The sequence below is a fragment of the Hemicordylus capensis genome, chromosome 5 (genome assembly GCF_027244095.1).
Source record: "Hemicordylus capensis ecotype Gifberg chromosome 5, rHemCap1.1.pri, whole genome shotgun sequence".
Taxonomy (NCBI): Eukaryota; Metazoa; Chordata; class Lepidosauria; order Squamata; family Cordylidae; genus Hemicordylus; species Hemicordylus capensis.
In genome coordinates, this window is record NC_069661.1 from 42,858,118 (window position 1) to 42,886,086 (window position 27,969).

General features: G+C 43.2%; 1 long non-coding RNA gene across 1 annotated transcript; it reads left to right on the forward strand.

Moving 5' to 3' along the window:
• The first annotated feature begins 1,534 nt into the window (after positions 1 to 1,534).
• LOC128327809 (uncharacterized) lies at positions 1,535 to 22,595 on the forward strand. Its single transcript, XR_008308794.1, has 3 exons — positions 1,535 to 1,608; positions 18,464 to 18,565; positions 20,970 to 22,595. It is a non-coding gene; the product is annotated as an uncharacterized LOC128327809 (long non-coding RNA).
• The last annotated feature ends 5,374 nt before the right edge of the window (positions 22,596 to 27,969 follow it).

Below are 27,969 nucleotides of genomic sequence, written 5' to 3' on the forward strand. Positions count from 1 at the left end.
GCTTGCATGGCTTTAAGTAGGGCTTAGACAAATTCATGAAAGACAGATCTATCAACAACTATTCATCTTTATGGCTATAGGCTACCTCCAGGCTCAGAGGAACGGACTCTGAATACCAGTTGCAGGCAAGCAACAATCAAGTGAGGGCATGTCCTCACTTCTTGCCTGTGGGCTTCCCAGAGATACCTGTTGGGCCACTGTGTGAAACAGGATGCTGGATTAGATGGGCCTTGGGCCTGATCCAGCATGGCTGTTTTTATGTCTGAACCCACAAGTGTTGTTTGATCTTGACTTGTTTCAGTAGCTCCATCACTGCAGGACTTTCACCTATAGAGAAAAAAAAGACTAGATGATGGGAGGTAAGGACAAGGACATGGGACCCAAAGAAACCACGCTATGAAAAAAACAAGCCAAGATTTGATGATCATCTGTGATGCCAATCCAAATTTGTTAAATAAATCTTATTGTGGGTTTGCAGGATGGCTGGCCCAGCGGTAAGCTGGTAAAATCTCAGTAAAATTGTATGAGGTTAGAACTCGGGAGATGATATTGATCTGCTGGTTCTGGATGGGGTCACACTCCCCCAGAAGGAACAGGTATGCCGTCTGGGAGTGCTTCTGGATCCAAACCGCTCCCTGGAGTCCCAGGTTGAGGTGGTGGCCAAAGGTGCTTTTTATCAGATTTGGCTGATACGACAGCTGCATCAATTTCTTGAGATGAACGACCTCAAAATGGTAGTACATATGCTGGTAACCTCTAGGCTGGATTACTGCAATGCACTCTATGTGGGGCTGCCTTTGTATGCAGTCTGGAAACTGCAGTTGGTCCAGAATGCGGCAGGCAGGTTGGTCTCTAGGAGAGACCGTATTACTCCTGTGTTGAAAGAATTTCACTGGCAGCTGATACATTTCCAGACAAAATACAAGGTGCTGGGCCCTGGGTATTTAAGAGAACATCTTCTTTGCCGTGAGCCCCACTACCTGTTAAGATCATCTAGAGAAGTCTACATGCAGTTGCTGCCAACCCGTTTGGTGGCTACTCAGGAACAGGCCTTCTCCGTTGCTGCCCCTGGACTTTAGAATTCGCTCCCTGTTAAAATAAATATTTTAAATACATAAATAAATATTGGAACACCCTCCCTGAAGAGCTTTGCCATGCTCTCTCTCTCAGTGTTTTTAAAAAACAACTAAAAACACATATTTTAAAGCGGCTTTTTAATGTTTCACCTGTTCATGGGCGGAACTGGGGTTGGGAAGCCAGGGCACGTGCCCTAGGCGACACTGAGGGCAGGTCGCCACTCAGTTCCTGCCACCCCCACCCCATTGCCCACCTGCCTAGCCCCAGGGCCCCTCAGCCACTTGCCATCCTGCTTGCCTTCTGCGAGGCCTAGGATCCTCCGCAGGCTGGGCCTGCAAACTGCAGAGCAGCTCTTCTCTCCCTGCCTCTCAGCTGATCGGTGGGTGGGCGGGGCTTACAGAGAGGCCTCCGTGTAGGCCTCCCTGAAGCCTGAACTCGGCAGGCCCCAAGGAAGCCCGGAAGAAGAAGGCAGGCAGAGTTCTCTGCAGCAGCAGACCCTCTGCCCAGAACATCCAGCACAGCTTTTGCCAGGTACTGTGAATTCCTTTTTGTGGTTTACTCCCCACCCCCCATATATATAGGGATCTGCTTGCCATAGGGCTTTGATATGGGTGGTGGTGGTGGGAGACTGAGAAGTTTGAATATTTAATTTAAAACAGAGTGGGTACTTTGCTGGCTTTAAAAACAAAACTATCTAAAAAGCCCTATAAGTGGCTTGTTTCATGTCAGAAAATTACAAAAACATCTGGAACAATATTATATTCATTCATTCACTCACTCATAAATGCACTTATGTTCAAGTTGTTTTGCAACCCAGAAGGTCTGAGTGAGAACTGTGAAGCATGTGTTGTACTTTTGTTTTGTTTTGTTTTATTTTTCTTGTGTGTGAACTGCTCCCCAATAACTCGCAGGACTTCAGGGTAAATCTGGCCAACATGTGAATGCAGTACTTCCATTCCAGAGGAGATGTGTTTTAAAGGGCTTTAAAAACCTCGTGTGAAAAACCTCCTGGAATCAAACTTTACTGAATTTGTTCAGAATTCTGAGAAAACAAACATAGGCTCACCCTGCATGGTTGAAAGTCTCCTTGGCTAATCTGCAGCGAGGGGCCCATTTTAATAATTAGCGTTGCTAGTGTGTTCTAGGCATTAAAAGTAGCACAAATATATAGTACTCAATGTATATCACTATATACTGTGAAGTGTGCATGTGTGTATTCAGTGAAATGTATTTCCAGGCAGCATACTTATTTTGAAATATCAGACTTAAATCCTTGGGGGCCTGGGATGTGTGGAGGCCCTGGACTTTGAGGGGCTGGGGGCCCATTTTAAAATCTCATCTTAGCCCATTCCAACCTTGCTATGCCCCTGGCGGTCACTACACATGGGTTTCTGCACAACACCTGCACAGAAGAAACTCCCATGTAGAAAATGTGTCTCTTGTAAATTGACCCTGAATTTTCCATCCATGACTGGGATATCTGAGAGTTGCAGTCAATAATAAAAGAACAGCATACTACTTGTGACAGGAAGGGGCAAATTACAATGATTTCTTAGTCTGGCAGGGGCTGGTTTTGGCCCTGGCAGAACTTGGCTGTCTGCTCCTGTTGCAAATGCCTCTGTCTAGTGTGGCAAACTAATGTATCCTCCTCCCTCCTGGTGTCAAAGTAAGCACTAGTGTGGTGAATGTACATATACCCCATCATGAGCCAACAATCATCACAAGACAAAGGCTGGCAGGAATCATTCACTGGTTTATAGACTCCCCCCGCCACCACCTTCTTCCCCTATTTTGCTAGTGGCTATTTGGGCAGGTGATCCTCTAGGACAAAGTCATGTTTTTAAAAAAGCATGAGATGAGACAGAGAAAATGACACTTGGAATCCTTGCATAACTCCTGACTGTTGTTCTAAGTCTTTTACAGAGATGGCTCATGTTTTCAGGTTTTGATCAACAACCATGTCTAGATGGTACAGTGTTCCTTTTAACAGGGATTTCCAGAAATTGTTTACTACAAGTCTCATCATTCCTGTTTGGACAGGGGTGCAATTTCACTGCTTGCCCTAGGCGATATTTTCCCTAGATACGCCTCTGCACCTGTTGCATATATCTGGTAGGTTCTTTAGTTTTTACTTTATATAATTCTTAGTCTTTAGCTTTAAGAATTTAATTTGGAGTTTTAAAAGCTAGCTATCATTATGGTTTTAGCTTGGATTTTTAACTTCTTTAATTTGGTTAATTTGGAACAGCAGTATATAAATCAAATAAATAAATAAATATGTCAGGATGTGAGAGCATGTGCTGCTGTCAGGCGTGATGTCTGAACCCATCCATCTCCTTTTCCCATGCTGTGTTACTGACATTTTACCAACTTCAAGACAACTTCTGTAACCAGGAATGAAAGTCAGCTTGACCAAGTTGGTAAAATGCCAGGAACTAAGTGTGGGAACCAGACTTGGGCAGGTTCATGCACAGGAGCATAGGGAGGTTGGCGGTGGCCCATGTGTGGCTGCCACCCCCTGGCCCCACCCCTACATCTTATGTCAGATGCAGGGGGCCCGCATCAGACATGGGGGAACTATGTCAGACGCGGAAGCATAGTCTCCCTCCCAAATGGGGCTATGAAGCCCCATTTGGGAGGGAGATCGATCAGTCCTGCTGTGTTGGTAGCGAGACCAGGATTGGCTCTCCCTGCCTTTAAGACAGGAAGAGTCACTCCAGCCATGCTGCCAACACAGCGTGGGCCGATTTCAGCTCCAAGTGGGACTGCACGGCCCCGTTTGGGACCAAAATAATGCCCCCCACATCTGATGTCAGATGTGGGGGGCATGTCTGGGCCCATGCTTGTGGCCCCTGATTGGTGGCGGCCCAATGGTTGCTCTGCCTCTTCACGCATTACACCCAGTGGGATAGGCCTTGGGCCTGATCCTGCAGGGCTGTTCTTATGGAGAGTACATTCTCATGTCCTGACATTTTAGTGAGTTACCAACTTTCTGACCAGCAGTCAAGCAAGTGATTCCATGATTCTCTGCGATAACTGAATCTATCCAACAGTGTTCTTGAAAGTGGCATCCTTCTTTCCTTTCCAAGAGATAGTAAAGATGATCTGGAAATTGTAGAAATATATATAACACTCGATAGGTGAATGGTTTAAAGAAGAGAGTATAATATTCAATTTTAAATCAAAGGCCTTTGACGATGAAGCAGAAAAGCGATTGGGCTATCACTTTCAGGCAAGAACTCTTCAATCTTCCACGTCTCTTCTCTAACAAATAATAATTTCAGTATTAAAAATGAATGAATGTGACACTTTAGTGCAAAAGCCATTTAATATCAGTGCTGCCTCTTAATGAGCTCCTCTGCCAAAACAGAAAAGTGTGGATGCAACAAGGCTTTTAATGAAAGCATTTAATCTTTGATCATATATATATATATATATATGATCTCCCCACCTCTTTAGCCTAAGACTGCAGCTTTTATGCTCTAATTTGTCATGTGGTGTAAAAGGTGCTTAACAGTGTTGGCACATTTGTGAAACTTTTCTCTCTCCACTGGTAAATTACTTCATTAACTTTCTATTGCTGAGATGTTCATCAATGTGACAGTCTATTGAAGAGGAATGAGATTTGTGATGTTAAGTTTTTGGGCTTGAAATGCTGAATGCAATAATTTTGATACAAGATGACATATAAAGGAAGAAGTATTAAAGAGTAGGTTTCATCTTATATGCATCATTTTCACTAGTATTTGTAAGATGAGTTGGACTACCTGTTTTGGAAACAATGTTTTTGATGTCCCTGTAGTGAGAGCTTAGCATGACAGCAAGCTTCTTAGTGGCAAAGCACAAGAGACATAGTTAATACTAGTCCCAGTGGGACTATATTCATTGGCTTTATAATAGTGTTGACATTATGACAGCAATACAGCAAAAGGGTAATTACATATAAATTCTGTGTTGTGTTCCCATTTCAGTCAGTCACTAATGAAAGCGACTAGCATAGGCATAGGAGATACCACCTGCGTGCACTATATTGCTTTTTAAAGACATCAGCACATCCTCAGAGAATTAGATCAAGTTGCCTTATACCACAACGGACCATTGATACATCAAGCTCAGGATTAATTACAATGACCGGCAGTGGTTCACCAAGTTCCAGGCAGCTCATTGAAACTGTTGACTCGGTGAACGGCAGTTGTGAAAATGGCTAGGGATGATTAGAAACAGGATTGAAAATAAAAATACTTATATTATAATACCCTTATACAAATCTATTATGTAGCCACATTAGGAGTACTGCGTACAGTTCCGGTCACTATATTTTAAAACAGACAGACATGATAGAGGTGTATAAAATTATGCATGGAGTAGAGAGAGTGTTCCCCCTTGCTCACAACATTAGAACCAGGGTCTTCCCATGAAACTGATTGCCAAGAAATTGTGGACTGACAAAAGGAAGTAATTTTCCACACGGCACATAATGAATCTATGGAATTTTCTGCCACAGGATATGGTGATGGCCACTAGCTTGAATGGTTTTAGAAAGAGCTTAGACAAATTCATGGAGAACAGGTCTATCAATGGCTACTAGTCTGGTGGCTATAGGCCACCCCCCAGCCTCAGAGGCAAGGTGCCTCTAAAATAACAGTTGCAGGGGAGCAACAGCAAGAGAGAAGGCATGCCCTCACCTCTTCCTGTGGGCTTCTCAGAGGCATCTAGTGGGCCACTTTGTGAATCAGTATGCTGGACTAGATAGGCCTTGGGCCTGATCCAACAAGGCTGTTCTTATGAGTTTCTCCCAACCCTAACTGGAGATGCCAAGGACTGAACCTGGGTAGGGGTGTGCAAACCAGCTCAGCTTGACCCAGGCTCAGGTTCGAGCTGGTTTGGCTCCAAGTGTTCGGGTCAAACCGAACCAGGCCCAGTTTGGTCCAAGTTTGAACTGAACCTGTTCATACTGAGCCAGCTTGGAACTCTACTGGTAAAGGGGAATCCAATAACGATCTACCTTTACCGGGGGGGATAGGGGGACTTCCATAAAAGTGGAGTGTGTAGGAGGGGAGTAAAGGGGTACCTTAGAAGTGTCAGCAGTGGCTGTGGTGGTAGCCATGGTGGGGGAATGGCGGGTGGCAGCAGGGTGGTTTGAGAAGCAAGAACCCCTGCTAAATGGGCAGAGAGGCACCTTTTACCATGGTGATTCTCTTTATTTAGCAGGGGGAGAGTAACTGGCCCTATCCACCCCCGGCACAGTACCTCCAGTGACTGTTGCTGGTGTCTATCTTGTGGGGGTTTTTTAGAATGTGAGCCCTTTGGGGACAGGGAGCCATCTTATTTATTTATTATTTCTCTGTATAAACTGCCCTGAGCCATTTTTGGAAGGGCGGTATAGAAATTGAATTAATAATAATAATAATAATAATAATAATAATAATAATAAGAAGAAGAAGAAGAAGAAGAAGAAGAAGAAGAAGAAGAAGAAGAAGAAGTCTGACTGTGTAAAATAAACAACTATCAAAACAGTTCAATCACATTTTGCAAGGCGGTGATATTGAACAATGGCTAACAACTGGGAAAACTCATCTCATCATGAAAGACCCAGCCAAAGGTGAAGTTCCAAGTAATTATAGACCGATAACCTGTCTGCCAACCATGTTCAAATTATTAACTGGAATAATAGCAGATGAAGTGATGCAACAATTATTAACTAACAAACAGCTTCCAGTTGAACAGAAAGGAAATTGCCCGAACACCAGAGGCACAACAGACCAGCTGCTGATTGACAAAATGATTTTAGAAAATTGCAAGAGAAGAAAAACAAATCTAAGTGTTGCATGGATCGACTACAAGAAAGCATTTGATTCATTGCCTCACACATGGATACTAAAATGTTTAGAAACAACTGGTGTCAGCAAAAACATTCAGATATTTAAAAAAAAGCAATGAGCATGTGGAGTACACAGTTAACAATCAATGGCGAGACACTTGGACAGGTTAGCATTAGTAGAGGCATTTTCCAAGGGGACTCACTATCCCCTCTGTTGTTTGTAATCGCCATGACCCCACTTTCACAAATACTAAACAAAACAGGCCTCGGATACCAAACATCTAAAACATCAAGTAAAATCAACCATCTGCTGTACAAGAACAATCTGAAGTTGTATGGAAAGTCCCAGTCAGAAATCGAATCACTGCTAAACACTGTCCGTATATTCAGTAGCGATATAGCAATGGAGTTTGGACTAGACAAGTGTGCTGCATTAATAATGAACAGAGGAAAAATAACAAAAACAGAAGGAACAGAACTGCCCAATGGAAGCAAGGTCAAGAACCTGGAAGAGAAAGAACCTTAAAAATACTTGGGCATACTCCAGGCTGATAACATTGCACACACTGAAGTTAAAAGAAAAATTGGAAGTGAATACAACAGGAGAGTTAGAAAAATCCTCAAGTCCAAACTCAATCGCGGGAACACCATACAAGCCATAAACACCTCGGCTATACCTGTTATCAGATACACTGCAGGAATAATAGACTGGACCCAGGCAGAGTTAGAGACGCTAGATCGAAAGACCAGGAAAATCATGACCATCAATCATGCTCTGCACACCCGCAGTGATGTAGATAGGCTTTACCTCCCTCGCAGCTCAGGTGGAAGAGGAATGCTGCAAGTCCATCAAACAGTAGAGGAGGAGAAAAGAGGCCTTGAAGAATATATCAAGGACAGTGAAGAAGATGCACTTCAAATGGTCAATAATGTGAAACTGTTCAACACCAATGAAACAAAGCAGGCCTACAGGAAAGAACAAGTCAAGAACCGAGCAGAAAAATGGAAAAATAAGCCACTGCATGGTCAATATTTGCACAATAGAAGTGGAAAATCAGACATCAGCAAGACCTGGCAATGGCTTAAGAATGGCAACTTGAAGAAAGAAACAGAAGGTTTAATACTGGCTGCACAAGAACAGGCACTAAGAACAAATGCAATAAGAGCAAAAGTAGAAAAATCCACCACAAACAGCAAGTGCCGCCTTGGTAAAGAGGCAGATGAAACTGTGGACCACCTAATCAGCTGTTGTAAAAAGATTGCACAGACAGACAGACTACAAACAAAAGCATGACAAAGTAGCAGGGATGATACACTGGAACATCTGCAAAAAATACAAGCTACCTGTAGCCAAAAATTGGTGGGACCATAAAATTGAAAAAGTTGAAGAAAATGAAGATGTAAAAATATTATGGGACTTCCGACTACAAACAGACAAACATCTGTCACACAATATACCAGATATAACTGTAGTCGAGAAGAAAGGGGGGGAAAGTCAAAATAATCGACATAGCAATACCAGGGGATAGCAGAATAGAAGAAAAAGAAATAGAAAAATTCACCAAATACAAAGATCTACAAATTGAAATGGAAAGGCTGTGGCAGAAAAAGACCAAAATAATCCCAGTGGTAATTGGCGCCCTGGGTGCAGTTCCAAAAGACCTTGAAGAGCACCTCAACACCATAGGAGCCACAGAAATCACCACCAGCCAATTACAAAAAGCAGCCTCACTGGGAACAGCCTATATTCTGCAACGATATCTATAACAATTGACCATAAAATTCTGGCATCCCAGGTCCTTGGGAAGGACTCGATGTCTGGATAAAACAAACCAGTCAATAACACCTGTCTGACTGTGTAAAATAATAATAATAATAATAATAATAATAATAATAATAATAATAATAATAATAAAATTGCCTTAACACATGCACAGAGGCCATTTGTGTGACCATGCAATTTGCCCTTGGTAGACTTCCCCCCTCTGTGAACACTATAGGGGCCACAGAAATCACCATCAGCCAATTACAAAAAGCAACTTTACTGGGAACAGCCTGTATTTTGCGAAGATATCTATAATAACCAACAATATTGATGATAAAATTCAGCCAACCCAGGTCTTTGCGAAGGACTCGATGTCTGGATGAAACAAACCAGTCAATAGCACCTGTCTGACTGTGTAAACAAGAAATAATAAAATTGCCTTAACACATGCACAGAGCCCATTTGTGTGACCATGCAATTTGCCCTTGGCAGACTTCCCCCCTCTGCAGCCACCATAGCCACTGACTGAGGTACTTTTAAGGTACCTTTTTACTCTACTCCTGCCCACTCTACTTTCATGGAAGTCCCCCTACCCCCTTGCCCTTTACTGGTAAAGGGGAATCCTTACCAGTTCCCCTTTACCAGGAATCCGAGCCTTTTGAACTAGCTCAGTTTGAACTTGAACTGCGTCTCGTTCGAGTGTGCATGGAAGTGGACTGGGCCGGGCCAGCTCAAGTCGAGTTCAGATTTGAGTCAAACTGGCTTTTCTGTGCACATCCCTAAACCTGGGGCCTTCTGCATGCAAGCAGATGCTCTTCTACTGAGCTACAGTCCCATTCCCTAAGGGAAATGACTGTGTGCTCACATATAGTTGCCCATCCAAATGCAAACTAGGACAGACCCTGCTTAGCAGAGGAGACAATTCATGCTCACTGCTGCAAAAGCAGCTCTCTTCTACATCGAAGGCACTTTTTAGAACATTTTATCTCATAGGAGTTTATACCAGGAGTGATATCTGTGGATTGATCTGAGATGGCTCCCAGATTTTGTAGCCCTATTCATAGGCCATTGAAGCAGAAGAGCATTTAGAGGATTTTTACCGGCAGGGTGAGGAACAGACCTTCCTCACTTCAGCATGAGCCTGAGCTCCCTGACTTTTCTCCTGCCTTTGAAAATTGAGAGCGGGGTCCCCATTTTGCCTCCTTCAGAAATTGAGCCAAAAGTTATCCAAGAACATTTAGCTCCACACTACCCATATGTACAGTACCCTTAAATAGGAGCAACCTATGAATCAGCTAATTGTTTAACAATCTGAGCAAAGAATTGCCCTGTGGCTGCAGAAATGAAGGGAAGGACTAGTGATGGATGACATCCCCCCCTCCAAATTGTTTCCCTTTGATCTTAGCAATTATCAGTTGCTTTGGAGAACAGTTTTTTTAAAAGCATTTCCCCCCAAAATTTGAAATGTGCTGATATTTGGCATTGCTGATCTGCCAGTCCTCTGAGTCTCAGTTCCCCTCATAAGCCCCCAATCCTCTTCCTTGATTTCTGGGCTCAGTGGTGACAATAGCAAAGAAAGGGAGAAAGCCCCTCTATTTATCCCTCTCCTTCCTTTCCTTTCTCTCTTTCCTACCATCTCCCTCCCTCCTTCCTATCATGGTGCTTGGAACACTATGGTCCAGGCACCAGGGAGGGAGGGAGAGAAATTATATTGGCAACTTCAGTCTCAAAATTATTAAGCAAGATCACACCCACCACATGAAGTAAAGGAACCAGGATGACCACACCTTCTCCAGCAGTGACCATTCCCATGTTGCAGGCCATGGTGGGGTTTCAGTGTGAGACGGGACACCATAGGCATTGACTCTCAACACCAATAACTCCTATTGGCCCCTAGGGACATTAGGAGTGGTGGTAGAGAGTTTAGGACTGCCCCTTGTTCTCTCTTCATTATGAGTCTCTGCCCTAAGTCTCTTCTGATTGGTAGGCAGATATTCTTAGGACACTCCCTTCCAGGGATGTGCAAACAGGTTCAACGTTCGACATGTTCGACATCGAACCTGTTCATTTTGAAGGTTTGGGGTTGAACTGAATAAATTTAAAAAAAAATTTAACCTTACCCCCTTCAGGGGAGTTGATGGAGGGAGCAGCGGGTGGGGGGGTGTCTGTGAATGTTACCCCTCCCCCCACCAGTCTTCTTTGCAGCCCAAACCAGCCAGTTTGGCCGGCTCTTTGGCCCATTCAGGCCTTACCTCTCTGGCATGGTGGCCATTTTGGAGGCTGCTGCACCTGCGCAATTGGCCTCTGCATGGCCTGGGATGCCGTATTTAACCCAGCCACGTTACTAAATCAGAATGGTCTTCTTCTTTCCGTAGAGGATGAGGATTGAAGAGATTTAGATCGCACCTTAAGAAAGAAGCTACATAGCAACCTTGCTATGGAGGAACCCATGATTCTTGTGCATTGTGTGTTATAAGAACCCATCTTCACTTCACCCCTAGTGTCATGAAGCTTCCAATCCAGGTGTGTGTTCTTCAGTCAGGTTCAGCCTTTTTAAAATCTCCACATGCATTCCCAGGTTGTCCTTCTGTAATGCCATCACCAAATGTATTCCAGGCCTTCATTCAGACCAATATTAGATTCATATTACTTTCTCCGCAGAGTCTGTCTGAGTCTTCCCTGCAGGCCAAATGTTTCTCATCACTGCTTGAGCTGATCTATGATTCAGCCATTCGGCATAAATCCTCCTCACTTGCATGAATCAAGTGTCGAGTGACTTGACATGCTCATAAGTTACACCGCTGAGCCTGGGTCCAGCCTGATTATAAAACATTTAACTGGGAATGCTCAGTTAGAACCCAGATTTGTTCAATGATCAAAAACATAGCTGAGGGCTGGAAACACAAATCACATTTAGAGGGCAGTGATCTTGTAAGTTATTATACTTAAAGGGATGCTGGAAGGAAGGAGAACAGAAAGGCACAGGATGTACCCATGAAAATGGGGAGATAGGAATGCAACATGTGAAGTTACAGAGACATATAATTTACAATTGCTCCAAGTCTGCATATATTTTCTCTCCGCATATAATATGCACATCATTCTTCAAAGTTTGTATCTGAATGGGCCAACCTGCCTCCATTTCTAAGGGAGGATGTTGTATTTGCTGACCTTCTGTTTTACCATCCAAAACACATTGCCCTAACAAGCCAAAGCCTGCCCTGCCAGATGTCCTATTCTGCAAAGCCATTCCTGAATCAGGTTATGCCCTTGCTTCTGTTTCACAGCCAATTTTCATGTTAAAAAGCAGCCAAGTCTTGTGTTAAAGGCCTTCAGTCTGGTGTTAGTAGATACTATACACATTCCATTTTCTACCAGGAGATAGACCTTTAGTGTCTGACTCAAAATGACTGCTTTCTGTTATGGGTCTTCTCTAACTATATAGAATATACCCTACTTGCCTATTATATCAGCTATGGCAAGTATAAGGAGCTAGAGCCATTTTGTTCTTTTTGCTTCCTTGATTGCAATTATGAAGCTGACATAGAGGTTTACACACAATCAATATGTGGAGCCTAAGCGAACTCAGCAGGGAGATTGGGTAGCCTGCTTTCCCCACACATGAGCAGAGAGTCGTCCCTGGGTGGCTGGATCGGCTGCCCACATGACTACAGAGATGAGAGGGGCAGTGGGGATCGAGGGCTGCCCGGCCTCTAGAAGTCCCCAGGATGCCCCGTATGAGTGTGCGGGGTATTCTATGGAGACTCCCAAGGCCAGAAGGCTTGTTGTAGCTTCCCAGTTGGGGGTCTACTCATGTGTCACCACAGCAACATGATCAGTAAAATAGGGTTAGTGGCGTGAGCGCTCTGCTAATCTCATTTTAGGGGAGAGGTTGTTAGGTGGGCTAGCCACCATTGAACCACTGGGCTCGCCCATGAGCCCAGTAGTTTTCACGATGGAGGGAAACCGGGCTGGCTCCCTTAGTCCATCGTGAGAATAGCCTCATATAGAGCAAAGATGGACCACTGCATTGGGAGAGCAGCCTATCAAAAATCTCCAACTGCACTAGAGCTGTGTGGAAGTGGCCATTCCCTTCCCCAGAAGACCTTCTGTGCCATTCAGAGCTTCATCAATGCACAGGTTGCACAGCTCTCTGGGATATTTTTTGGGTGGCATAGAGGGCTTCCTGGTAAATGTCAAAAATTGCTGCTTCCCTGCTGCACCAGTGTAGTTAGTTGGGGAGTTCTGTTAGGCCACTCTCACTGCACCAGTGCTCCTTTGCTCTGTATGTCAGCTTCTGTTTTTCATCATAGTTAGTTAACCTAACTTTTTGATTATGTAAACTGGTGTGTTCTGCTCTGGGAGAATTCTGATTAATCTTTTTACACCCCACATTAATGCCTGTTTCCTTTTAGACAAGTTACTGAGAAAGAATATACTACCGTAACACTTAAAAGAAATCGAGTGCTGAAGTTGGCAAAGTTTCACTGCATACCCGAGTCAGACAATTTCCCCTTAATATAGAACAAGGCTACTGCTACATAGCTCAAAGGTTGTGGCAGTTATTTTTTTAAAATATATATATTTAGGGTAAATTTAATCCCGGCAATAAAATCATAAAATCTAGACACCTCTCTAATTTAAATCATTAAGGCCTCATTCACACGTAACACAGAACATGGACCCATGGTTCTGCTCCCCCCTCCCCTGTTTTCTCATCCAAATTCAGACATAATGAAGAGCACCCTCTCTGCAATCAGATTCACTGTGTGGGCTTCCTTCTCGACTGAAGGACAGCCCCTGCAGCCAATCGCAACTGAAATGAGGGAGGAGCTTCATCTCTCAACTCTGGTTGCCAAAATGTGACACCACAGTATCATGTTCACTGGCTCCACAGAACCAGAGATACAGATGGCACAAACTGAAGGTTTAAATCGGAGTCTGGGGAGGGAAATTGCAGGTCCATTTTCTGTCCAAACTGTTTGTTGTATGAATTTGAGTATACAAAAATTTCAGCAGGAGGTCCCTTTGACTCTGGTTTCATGCTACGTGCGAATGCAGCCTAAGTGACCATCTGGATCAGGAGAATAACAGAGACTGGTAAAGTGCATGGGAGCCTACCAGTTGGTCTAAGATATGCAAGATGTTGAGCCGGGTCTCACGATCAGTGAGACCCAGTTTAGCAGGGTGAGTGGGGAGAGCGGGCTAAGCCTGCTCTCCCCGCACACGAGCAGGGAGGGAGCCCTGGGTGGCTGGATCGGCTGCCCACATGATTGCTGGCTCTGTGACGGAGCCGGCAGGGGCTGGAGAGCTTGGGGGCCATGTGGCCCCCAGAAGCTCCAGAATGCCCTGTGCGAATGCGCAAGGCATACTGGGGAGACCCCCAGAGCTGGTAGGTGGCTTTTTGCCTCCCCCAGGGTCTCCTCGTGAGTAGCTGCACCACGGAGCCGCACCATGGCTACTCATGATCAGAAAGCCCAGGTTTGCAGAGTGCTCGCTCCGCAAACCCAGGCTAAGGAGAGGGCTAAAATAGTGGGCTAGCTGCTTGTAAGCCACCGGGCTTGCCTGCGAGCCCGGTGGTTTACACGATCAGCCAAAATCAGGCTAGGCTCTCCTAGCCCGATTTTTGCTGATCGTGAGAATAGCCCCTTTATGTGAGATTGCTTTGCTCTGGCTTCCCTTGAACTTCTCAGATATTTCTTCCTTAGGAGGAACCTTGAAATTCATTTCAAATTTCACTTAGGGGGGAAAAAGAACATAGTCAATGCAAGGCCCTGAAACCCCTTGAAAAAAATCGACTTGTCTTGTGGAAACTCCTTTGGCTTCTGTGGAGGATTCTCAGACTTTTTCTCTTTGGAAGGAACTCAGAAATTTGCTTTGAATTCCACTTTTTTGAAACCTCAAATCTGTTGGATCCATGCAATGTTGCTGGGTTTGGGATGTAATGTTGGGAACAAGATAGAGAAGATAGAGCAAAGGCCTGCTACTACAACTCAACATACAGACAGATCCTGGTGCAGCTTTTCATGGGATGTGCCTAATCTTTTATGAAATGCTTTAGGGAGTTCCAAGGACCCTGTTATCCCAGTTCTAGAAGCAGCATAGCCAATGTACATACTCTAGCAATTTATGTTTTATCAGGGACAATTCCTTGTGGCTCATTAACAGTTATCTTGCGGCAAATAGTTTGGGAATCATTGCTGTAGCAGCATGCTACAGGGTCTTTTGTTTACTTGCACAATTTTAAATAATTGATCATTATCTTCTAAAGTGCTTTTCTAATCGGAGAGTGCCGTTATTTAACACTGCCATGTCACTAATACTGGAGCTGAAATAATTCATTGGGCAAAGCAGAAGATTTTGGATGTACTGTCACATGCATGTGAATGAGCATGTTCCAATCAGCCATTCATTTCACTTTCTGACACAGTTAGATACCTGTAGCTAGGCAAATGCTTCAGGAGAACATGTTGTGGTCTGATTATTTTAGTTCCACTACAAATATCTATATTATGAATCCTTTTTCTCCTGGAATAAAATTTGTAGTCATATTCATATTGACTAAAATGACACTGAATCCGATTCAGTAGATAAAGCAGGATATGAAGTGTCCCTTTTGTTTGAAAATACGCTACAGCGGAGTTGAAAGTATTGACTGCTTTTCATAAATATTTTCAGCTATGTCTTAAGTGCCACAGCAATTTTTTGGCAAATGCCTCTAAATTGCTTGCCTGTTCAGGAAGCACTTCCCTCAGTCTGAACTGACTTTGTTTGCCCTCAGTGGCATCAGTACAAAGTCAACTTTGACTGGACTGAAACAGGCTTGTGACATTCTCTTCACAGTGTGATTCCCGATTGGCTTGGATTTTTTCTTTGACTAATCAGGGAAGAAGGAGATACGAAGAAAAATGGGGAAGCAGAGGCAAACGAGAAACAATTGCAATACAAAGGATAATAAGCAGTGAATATTCTCACAATGACATTTCTCCCCCTAAATATTCATCCCCATGACAAAAGCACTACTTTCAATATCAAAAGTTGAGGCTGGCAAAGATTTGCATAGCCCTAAACGTTAAGAGGGCTAGATGTTAATAGCCCTAGATGTTCAAGGATGCCATTTAAAATTGGGTGGCATTTTAGTAGGGGGAAACAAGGTTCTCAGTAACATTTATGGGTCTTGTTTTGGATATGTTCAAAATGGAATTGCAAGCAATCTGTTGAAGTTATTTTCATAACAAGTATTCAGTTCAGTTCAGTTTAATGTGATCTTTGATCAAATAAACGATCCAGATCAAATAAATCTACCCTGAGGATAGATATCAATATAAACACATACATGCATATACATATACAAAATCAGTTACATAGAAGATTGAGATAAAAAAATATAGGATAAACTGAATGCAACTGAATGCGATACATAAGTGTGTTTATCAGAAAGAAATAAGTTTATATAAAATTCATCTGAATTTTCAGGGTATCAAAGAATGAGAGGAGCAATATATTTGGAACACAGCTCGTGATATAAAGAACAATACAGAAGCACATGGCCAACCATCTCAATATTCCCAATTCCACAAGGGCACAGTCTCTCCAAATAAGGAGTTCTCCTATACCTACCCTCTAGTACTGCAGAGGGCAGCACATCCAGCTGAGCCAATGTCAGTATAGCAACTCTTCTTTCTTTCTTTTTCAGCAAGGGAATTCATTTCTTTGGCACTTACACCTAATACATAGGACTATTCAGTTGTTACATAGGACTATTCAGTTGTAGGACTATTCAGTTGCCCAATGGGTAGAACCAGTGAGCTAGTCAGGATGGAATCATCACTTGTTTTGAAACAGAAGGGAAAGGTACCCCTTGATCTCTCTAAATATAATAGGAAGCTCATGGGCTTAACAAATTTCTCTCCATGTCCTTGGTTCTTGAAACCTTTCTCCCTTTGCAATGTAGGAAAGTTACTTAGGCGGAACTCCTTTGTTTTGTCATGTTGAACACTGCATCCTTGTTCGTCAACAGCATTCTCTCCTGCTGAATCACTGCAGGTGTAAAACTTACAGTGGATCCTTCCTTTTGGTCACATTGCCTTGATTCTTTCTCCAACTGAAAATTGGGCCCTACATTTGGCAGTTCACTTGTGGTTGGTTTTTCATTTTCACAGAAGTATGCTATATTGCATATTTTTATGGTTTCTGTGGCAAGATCTAAAATCCTATATCCTTTGCATCCTATGGAAGACACAAAGTATTCCTTCCTCAGATCTACAGTTGAGTTTGGTCCTTTTGGTTTTTGGTATATAGGTGTATGCTTTAGATCCAAACACCCATATGATTCAAAGTGGGCTTGTTGCCATGCTATAACTCATATGGCGTTGTTCCTGTGGCCTTTGTTGGCAATCTTTTGCAGGTAGGTTTTGCAGGTAAGTAGCAGTCATCACTGCCTCTCCCCAAAATTTAGCAGCCAAACCAGCCTCTACAAGCATGCATCTGGTCATTTCCATAACAGAACAGTTATTTCTTTCCGCCACTCCATTTTGCTCCAGAGTATAAGGAACAGTATTTTGGTTTTCAGTTCCCTCCTCCTTTAGGAATCTTATGACATCATCCCCAGTGTATTCACCACCATTGTCAGTGCAGAGCATCTGTGGTTTTCTCCCAAACCTGTTGCTCACTCTTGCAACATATTCTTTTAGTCTTTCTAGTACTGGTCCCTTTTCACTTAACAGGTGAATCTAGAATAGTCAGCAATGAAAGTAAGAACATATTTATTCGCTCTTGATGTATTAACTTGCATAGGTCCTTAAACATCACTATGAATCAGTTCCAAAGGATGCTGTATTTCTCTTTCTTTGTGTGGAAGAAAAGCAGGCCATGTTGCCTTTGCTATTATACAGCATGTACTCTTTGATTGAGTGCTGCAGGGGGCTATTTTTAGACCCTTGACCAAATCCAGCTTTTCAGCCTGACATATCATTTTGGCATTTCTATGGCCTAACCTCCTGTGCCACAAATTCAGACATACTGTGTGTGTGTATTCCTCCACAGTTTTGGCCTTTTCAGTCACACATTCTACTTCAAACAATCCATTCTCTTGTAAAACTGCTTTCATAAGCAATTCCTGAAATGCGTTGCTTATGAAATATGAAACAGTAATGAGTAATTATAAATTGGATATATTGGATGAGCCCCTGGTGGCACAGTGGTAAAACTGCCGCCCTGTAACCAGAAGGTTACAAGTTCAATCCTGACCAGGGGCTCAAGGTTGACTCAAGGTCGGTAAAATGAGTACCCAGAATGTTGGGGGCAATATGCTAAAATCATTGTAAACCACTTAGAAAGCTCCCGCTATAGAGCGGTATATAAATGTAAGTGCTATTGCTATTGCTATAAATAATGAAACAGTGCCTTCCTTTAAATTTTACTTCATGGCCCCTTTCCGTAGCATATTTTACAGTCATCACACTTGTTTCTAGAGAAGGCACATGCAAAGCTTCTTCAAATGTTAGTGCACTGGTTTCTCCTTTCTCCAGTTTGCGGAGCAACTGTGCAGATCCTTTCCCTTCTGCATAGATCAGTGTTCCATGTGCCAAATATACAGGGATTTTACAACTTTTATCTAGGCTTATAAATCTCCCCCTTTCTCTAATCAGGTTGCTTATAGCACCTGAGTCAATGCAAATGCCAGTGCTGTATTTCTCAGACTTAGTTTCCAAAACTTTATCTGTTCTTGCAAGATGTATCCTTTGCTAATTAGCTTTAGTTCCCTTATTGCTTGTACATTTTGTACTCTGTGTTCCCAGATGACTCACTCTCTCATTGAAGGATGCAAGGCTGGCAGCTGATTGTGGTCCAGTTTTCAGGGGCATCCCACCCAGCACCCTCATGCTTGCAGATGAAAGAAGGTAAAATAGTAGCACAGTCCTTTGTCTCTTCTGCTCCTGTTTGAAGTGGAAGCAAGGGCGATATGAAAGAAATAATGAACTGGATGTGTGATTTTTAATGAAGAGAAATGGGAGGGAGGGGCACCATTTGGTACTCCAGGAAGCAGCAAAATGTCATACACCAGCACTGAAAGAATGACACCTGGATCAAAACTCAAAGGGAAAAGGCCATCACTATGCCAATATTGTGGAGCACTCAATTAAATAAAGTGACCAGATGGGGCCCGAGAAGGCCACCTCCATCAAGACTGCAAAGCTATCAGAATCAGCCCAGAACCAGGCCATTCTCTCAGTACAAGGGGCACAAATTAAAGGTAACCAGGACTAATTAGCTCTTATCCAGTTGTTAAAAATAAATAAATAAGTGCCCGACTCATAAGCATCTAGTGAATACTCTGAACTTTATCAAAGTTACATTGAGAAAGAAATCATTATCTATTATTTCAATATATTATATTGCCCATGATTTAATTTTTGTTTACAGCAAGTATGAGGGCAATATGTTACATTGTTATTTGATGCCAAATCTAACTGGCTTTCTAGATTAGTAATGCCTAAACTGTACACCAGATCACACCAATATGCAATGGGAAAACCATAGAATTGCCACTATCAGTATTTTTGAGCTCAGAATATGCATCAACAGGGGAGGTTGTCTGCTATGTTTCAACATGATTTACTTTTCTGGCCTTTCCTCTTCTTCAGTGGAGGAGGTGTATAGAGAAGCCATTCAGATGAACAGTGCCCCCTTCCCCCACAATGTGATAGAGGGTATGTGCTGGTTGGGAGTCAGGGCATCTGCAGAAGATACCATAATGTGCACTTTCAAAGCTCCCCCTTTTTCACTATGTGGATTGCTAAGGTGTTTGTTTGTTTGTTGTTAGATGTATACCCCCCTCCTTCATTCCTTCCTGCCAAACACTGGTAAGGTGTTTGTGTTTGTTATATTTATCTCCCACCCTTAATATTAAATATACAAATAAACTGGAATATAAGAAAAATACTAATCTATTCAAAAAGTTAAAAAAACATATACACAATTAAAGCCATAAAACACAGCACAACAGCAACAACAAAACAATACTCTGCTGTTACATATAAAACAAATGCTGCTGTTGCAGTAGCAACAACAAAATAATACTCGTATGAGCTGATACGATATGACTGGGTAAAAAGCCATGATTTTACTTGCTTTCTAAAATGGAGACTGAGGAGTGTCTGCCTGGGGGCAATAACTGAGAAGGCCCTGTCCTATCTGCAGAACAGCTGAGAGCATCTCTCATCATTGGCACACTGAGCTGAGCCCCCACCGATGACCTTATCAAGTGGGCAGAAACCCTTGGGAGCAAATGATCCTTCAGATATGCAGGGCCTAAACCATTAAGGGCTTTAAAGGTCAAAACCAGCACCTTGAATTGAACCCAGAAACAAATTGGCAGCAAACGTTGCTCTTTCAGAATGGGTGTGACATGGTCCCCGCAAATAGCTCAGGTTACAATCTTAGCTGCCACATTTTGCACTAACTGGTTTCCGAATATTCTTCAATGGCAGCTCCATGTAGAGTGTGTTGTTGCAGAGAGATTATTTATCCTCTATAAGTAATTATACAAGAAGCAACTGGTTCCATCCCAATCTCCCTTTCTCAATTTAGTCTCTGTATTATATCATCTATTATATTAATTCTCCTGGGTGTGCCTTGGAATGTGCGTCCCAGAGCCCAGCTGATTGGCTGGGCAGCGGACGTGGCTGATTGGCTGAGGCGCACCCAGGAGGATTGGTTGCCGCGGCAGCGGCGGGCCTGGCCACGGAGGCCAGAGGTGGTGGCAGGCCCGGCTCGGACGCGGAGGCAAGGCCCAGGAGGGGGGAAAGAAAGTGGCGGGGGCAGAAGTGGCAGTGGGGAGGAGAGGCAGTGGGGAGGAGAGGCAGCCCGGAAGCGGAGACTGAGGCAGAAGGTGGGGGGGAGAGGTAACCGCCGGCCCCAAAGAGCGCACAGATGCTCTATGCGGGGTCGGCTAGTAGTCTATGATTACTTGTTCATTTTGTTGCTGTGATTGCTATTCAGCCTTTTCACTTATTGGAAAATCCAGGTCACAGTCAGACATCACGTTGGCATTTGACTTTTGCCTCTCATCAAAATATGCAACACTGCAGAGTTTAGCAGTCTCTGTGATAGGCTCAAGTATTCTGTGGATTTTGCTATTCAGTGAATAACCTATGAATATTCCTCCTTCACTTCTGCAATCTAATTTTCTTCTTAGTTCTTTAAGAAAATATGCATATGCTTTGCATCCAAATACTCTAATATGCTTTAAGTTTGGTTTTGTTGCATTCCATATTTCATATGATATTACTCCTTTCATTTCAGTTGGACATATTCTACAAACAAGCTGCAGTCATTACACTTCTCCCCGGTATTTGTTTTCCAGATCTGAATCAAGAAGCATACATTTCAATCAAAGTTCTGTTCATACAGAACATATTAAACATACAGAAAAGCATGTCTAGTACAAGGACTGAGACAATGCTATGGCAAAATCCCAACATGTGTTACAGTTCTGCTGTAATGGCACAATAATTCTATATTTAGGATAAAATAAATATAGCAATAATTTTCTATAATGGCACAATAATCCTAACCCTAACCACTGATAATTGAGCAAAGAGGCACCTTTTAAAGTGCCTGAGACCTTGGGTTAGGGTGGTATAAAATGCACTAACTAACTAACTAACTAACTAAATAAATAAATAAATAAATAAATAAAGTGGTGATTCTCACATATTTAGCAGGGCGAGAGCAATTTGCCCTATCCAACCCCAGCACAGCATCCCTCCAGTGGCTGTTTCTGGAGTCAACCTTATATTTCTTATTAGATTGTGAGCTCTTTGGGGACAGGATTGTTTATTTTTCTATGTAAACCACTTTGAGAACTTGGGTTGAAGAGCGGTATATAAAAAATGTGTAGTAGTAGTAGTAATCCAGCTTGGTTGTGACTAAGGCAATGGTTCCCAACCAGGGTTCCTCCAGATGTTGATGCACTACAACTCCCATCATTCCCAGCTACAATGTATTGTGGCTGGGGGTGATGGGAATTGTAGCTCAGCAACATCTGGAGGAGCCCTAGTTAGGAACCACTGGACTAAGCTATTGTCCAAACCGGTCCACAATTAGCATAACATCTGGTTTGGTTCTTTTTGAACATATGAATAAAGCAATTCTCCAATATCAAATGTAAAAAAGGTCTCTGAAGTTTAAGGAACACTGGTGGAGATGAAGGAGAAGAAAGAAAAAACTTATTGAGATGCTTGAGTAGTTTTAATTTAACTCAACCTAGCTGAGTGGAATCAAGGATAAGTGCTTTGTCCTTTCCAAGTAAAATGAATGCACTCTTCTCAGCAGAGAAATACATTCTGTTGTTCTGAGGCAACGTACAGCTTAGTGAGATGCTTGCTGTGAGATTTGCAGTTAGGAAGGCATTGCACATATTAAGATGTAACACGGAGGCTGGCAACTCACTTCGACTTAGTTGTTCTTCAGTAACAAAATGTTCCACGACAGGAAAAGAGAGAAACAGAGATCCTTTATCAGTCTAATGCTCTGGAATGTTACAGTAGTATAAATTACTTGAGTAAAATAAATAGAACTGTCATGTTACTTGATTAGCTTATTTTGTCTTCTGGCTGCTCACTAGACCGTTCTAGAGTTGAAAAATTTGGTATTCGTAGCAAGGATGGCTGCAGTCCATCCCACAGTTCTATGTAATGAAGTTATTCACCATGTTGTAATGCTTCCAAACCAGAGATAGCTGACGAACTTGGGAATTTTATGTTATGGTTTAGAAGTGTAAGCCATTAGGTTCAGCCTCAAGTGGCTGCTTCCCCTTTGAATCTCAGGTGGCTGTCTCTCCTCGACCCTGAACCACAATATGATTTGACATCAGCACTAGAGGTGATGTCCCTAGTGGACTCCCCACTCAGCACTGTAAACAGTGATTTTTTTAAATTCTCTGCTTTCAAATTGCTTCCAGATTTTGAAGTTTTAAAAAAATCTTGGTCCTGAAGCAGAACCAATGCATTCGGAAGCCTCCATTAGTCAACATGGTGACTTCTTATGAGCATCTGTAAGTACTTACAAAGTTGATAGGAGAAGAACTGGAGGACCCACAGAACATGCGCTTTCTGCAGTGTGTGGTATGAACTTGCCCAAGGTCAGTTGGCAACTGGCCAACAAGACATGTTACTGGCTTGGTCAAACTGACTTCAATTCTTGGTTATCCCAGTTATGGACTTTGGGTTGAAATAGGGGACTTGGGGTTTATTTATTTGTTTGGGGTTTTTTGTTTACTTATTTATTATATTTGTATACCGCCCCCAAGTTCTGCCTCTGGGCAGTTTACTAAAACAAATTAAAACAGAAATGAAAATCTTAAAACAATTTAAAACCACAAGTCTTGTTTAAAAGCTTGCGTGAATAAATGTATCTTTAGAGCCTTTCTTTAAGTTGTCAGAGATGGGGAGGTTCTTTTTAAAGCAGGGACTGCTGAAAAAGACTCAGGGAGGCAACAGAGAAGGCCTGTCCCTGTGTAGGCATCAGACGAGCTGGTGGAACTGCAGATGAACCTCTCCAGATTATCTCAATGGGCAATGTGGCTTATACTAAAGAAGATGTTATCTTAAATACCCAGGGCTTAAGCTGTTTCGGGCTCTATAGGTTATAACTAGTATCTTGTATTTTGCCCAGAAACTTACTGGTAGCCAGTGTAGTTCTTTTAATATAGGAATAAAATGGTCTTTTCAAGATGACCCAGAGACCAACCTGTCTGCTACATTCTGTACCAACTGTAGTTTCCAGACTATGTACAAAGGCAGCCCCACACGGAGTGTGTTGCAATATTGGAGGTTACCAGTATATGTATTGCTTGGGTTTCTCAAGAAACGTGTACAGCTCTCATATCAGACAAAGCTGATAGAACGCACCTCTGGCCACTGCCTGAATTTGAAACACCAGGGAGAACGTTGACTCTAGAGGACTCCCAGACTGTGTACCTGTTCCTTCTGGGGAAGTGTGACCCCACCTAGCACCAGCATATCAAAATTGTCTCCTGAGTTCCAACCTAGCACAATAAGTGTCTCCGTCTTATCTGAATTCAATCTCAGTTTGTTGTCTCTAATCCAGCCCGTCACTGCCTCCAGGCAGGCATTTAGGAAGGTAATGTCTTCTCCTGCTGATGTTGATAGAGAAATAGATTTGTTCGGAGAGTCACTTTGCTCCAGAATGCATGGCGTTTACTCAAAACCACAATACTAGAAGCCCAGTTAGATTGTATACACAAAAGGAGGAAAGGTACCACTAAGTCCAGGAGGATGCCAGTATGGCTAACAGGTAAAGTCAAGGAAGCCATAAAAGGGAAGAATACTTCCCTCCAAAACTGGAAGGCCTGTCGGAATGAAGAGAAAAGAAAGGAACACAAACTATGGCAAAAGAATTGCAAGGTGACAATAAGGGAGGCGAAAAGAGAGTTTGAGGAACATTTAGCTAAAATTATTAAGAAGAATAACAAAAACTTCTTTAAATACATCATATGCAGGAAACCTGCCAGGGAGGCAGTTGGACCTTTGGATAATGAGGGAGTGAAAGCGATTATTAAGGAGGATATAGAGGCTGCAGAGAAGCTAAATGAGTTCTTTGCGTCCGTCTCATGGCAGAGGATACTGAGCATATATTTGTTCCTGAACCAGGCTTTTCGGGGATGGAGGCTAAAGAAATGAGTCAGATAGAAGTGACAAGAGATGATATTTTAAACTGTCAGGAAAAACTGAAAACTAGTAAACCGCCAGGGCTGGATGGCATCCATCCAAGAGTCTTCAAAGAATTCAAATGTGAAATTGCAGACCTCCTTGCTAAAATATATAACTTATCCCTGCAATCGGGCTCTGTACCAGAGGACTGGAAAGTAGTAAATGTAACACCAATTTTCAAAAAGGGATCGAGGGGCGATCCGAGAAATTACAGGCCTTTGAGTTCTTTGAGAGTGTCAACAAGTGTGTGGATCAAGGTGATCCAGTTGACAAAATATACCTGGACTTCCAAAAAGCTTTTGACAAAGTTCCACATCAAAGACATCTGAGAAAACCTAGCAGTCATGGGATAAGGGGACAAGTACATGTGTGGACTGCTAACTGGTTGATGGACAGGAAACAGATGGTAGGTATAAATGGAGAGTTTTCACGATGGAGGGAAGTACGAAGTGGGGTCCCCCAGGGATCTGTACTGGGATCGGTGCTTTTAAATTTATTCATAAATGATCTAGAAGTATGGGTAAGCAGCAAGGTGGCCCAATTTGCAGATGATACCAAACTCTTTTGGGTAGTGAAATCCAAAATGGATTGTGAGGAGCTCCAAATGGATATCTCCAAACTGGGTGAGTGGGCAACAACATGGCAAATGTGGTTCAATGTTGGCAAGTGTAAAGTGATGCACATTGGGACGAAAAATCCAACTTCAAGTATACGTTGATGGGATCTGAGCTGTCGGTGACTGACCAGGAGAGAGATCTTGGTGTCGTGGTGGACAGTTCATTGAAAGTGTCAACTCTCTGCAAAAGAGCAATCTTTATGGGATCATACCTGTGATTACATCAAGTCTCAGTGTGTGTGGCATTTGCCTGATGTGCAGTTTTGCTCCTGTGTATTGCTTAAATACCCCAAACACTTATTTGATGCAACTCTATGCACAATTGCTTCCAGGTAGCTTTTTGCAGTGTTTCAGCAATGAACACTGGAAATGTTGGCCGGGGAGATACAAATGAACATCAGGAACTGAGAGCTGAGAAGTGAGAGCTCTATGCCCCATTTTGTGAATGAATGCCACCACCACCCCCCCCCCCCTGAATTCTTCTAGTTATATCACAATCCAGGAAAAGTCGAACACAGAGCAGAGTGAATCCCTGGGAAGTAAAAGAACAGAATGTAGATAACCCATCCACCCCTATTTACAAACTTATTCAAGGTGGGACTGTTACATGTGCTGAAGCTCTGTGCTATTTTGGTCCCAAATGGAGGCTGGCCACCATTGTCTCTGCAACAATGGATGGGAGACTGTGTTGCAACATCTCCATCAGAGCTGCAGTACTAACTTGCCTAGATATTGCTAGCTGACCTCAGGGCTGTCCTCAGGGCTAGCTCCACACTCTGAGTAGGATCAATGCAAATAACATTGCAGACTCCTGGAGGTTTTCCTAGATGGTAAATTATAACAGCTTCATTGCTCATTTCCACAGGAAATGTAGCCACCCGTATAAATGACGTACATGCCATTCCACATTTTTCTACCACAAATAGCCACCAAATCTATGGGGGAAAACACCCTCCCACCCCCACCACATTGAATATGCAAGAATTTTTTGGGGCATGTTACATGGGCCACCTAATGGCACAGTGAGGAAATGACTTGACTAGCAAGCCAAAGGTTGCCAGTTCAAATCCCCACTGGTATGTTTCCCAGACTATGGGCAACACCTGTATCAGGCAGCAGCAATATAGGAAGATGCTGAAAGGCATCCTCTCATACTTCACGGGAGGAGGCAAAGGGAAACCAGAGACTAAAGTTTGGGCGGTATATAAATGTGATGAATAAATAAAATAATAAATAAATAAATAAACCCCTCCTGTATTCTACCAAAGACAACCACAGGGCTCTGTGGTCACCAGGAGTTGACACCAACTCGACGGCACACTTTACATTACTTACAGGGTCGTGTGTAGACAATGACAATGGGTTTCTGCAGAAAGGGTAGGTGAGGCGATTAGCTTCTCTGGGTGGCAACGGGGGAGGGCAGGAATGGAAGAGGAGGAGTTATTTCCAGCTTTCTGCATGCCTTTCCCCCATCCTCAGTCATTACTCTTCTGGACCCAGATCAAGGTTCCCCTCCTTTGATTTAGGGAGCATTTCAGCATCCAACTGTCGTTTGCATACTGCAAAAGTGCCTTGCTCTTTTTTTTGTGGGGGGAAGCACTTCAGCACCCAACCATGGTCCCACTGCTAGAAGAGTTCAGCCTCTGCACACTTTAATGGTTTCTCCCTAATGGAAGAAAATGGAGGGAAGAGCGGCACCCGTGGTGTCAGCTGAAGTCTCACTGAAATTAAGCAGAGGCACCACTGTGGGAAACTGTAGAAAAAGGCAACAGGTTCCCCTTTGATATTGTGTGAGCAATGATACACCTCAGCTACCAAGGTTTTCATAAAGGGGAATTCGGAAGGGGGAGTGGCTTCCCCTTTGGATGTGTGTGAGTGTTTCAGTGCCACAGCTGGGACATTTACACATATGGTTTTTAGCTCACATCTCCTCCAGAACGGAGGGTGCAAGTTCACATATCAGCTGGATATACCCCGAAGTCTCTGCAGGCTATCAGGGACAAGTTCACACATGATTCTGGCTTCCCCCCAATTAAGACTGTGCATTCTAGCTTAACCCAAATTCTGTCTGGTTTTTTTTAAAAAATTCCTCTATTTGCAGCAGCTTTTTCTGAAGAAGGGAGGGGGGGGGAGAAGCGGTTTCTGGTATACCCCGATGCTTCTCCGTGATCTGGGGAGAGGCCATTGCTGATAAATTGGCTTTTTTCAAAATTCACATTTTTGGGTTTTGTTTTTTAAAAAAATATTTGCTGGGTGGATTTGCAGAACACCAAGAGTGGCAGCTTGTCTCACCGGTCTTCAGCAAGGAAGGGGAGTTTGACGACTGTGTTTCTAATTGTCTGCTTTCCCGACTTTGGCTAGCTTTGCTTGGGATGAAACCAAGCTGTTATTGAAATGGGCTAAACTGAGAGCCGGTGCCATTTTGGAATCTGTAATAAGAGAAATAGAGCAAAGGGCTTTGGACACTGGAAGTACTGCTTGCTGTGCACTACCTCAAGGCTGCCTTCCTTCCCCCTCCCCCATAGCCTGCCTTTTCCCAGCAAGCCAGCTGAAAACTGAAGGCTGGAGGGGAGAGAAACTACCTGTGATCAATCATGTGGCTTTGGCAGTGTTTACTTAGGATGGAGCATGGGCAAAATAGAGCCAGCCACACATGCTTTCACTGGTGATGGGGAGGCAGTGTTGTGGTGCAAGGAGCACAACTTTCGTGGGTAGGCTTTGGGCAGGGGGAGATTGTGTTTGCTTCTGGCTGTGTTAAAAAGGTTTGGTGAACCTAGAAAATCCATTCCAGGCTGAGTTCAGAGAACAGTGTTGGCAAGTGGTGGAGGTGGTGGAGGTGGTGGTGGTGACCCTTATAAAGAAAGGATTGGTGTGAGGATCATTTGGGGGTGGGGCTAATGGAGAGGGGCAGTTTTTACCATGTGTTGGAAACTCAGAGCTTAATTTTCAAAAA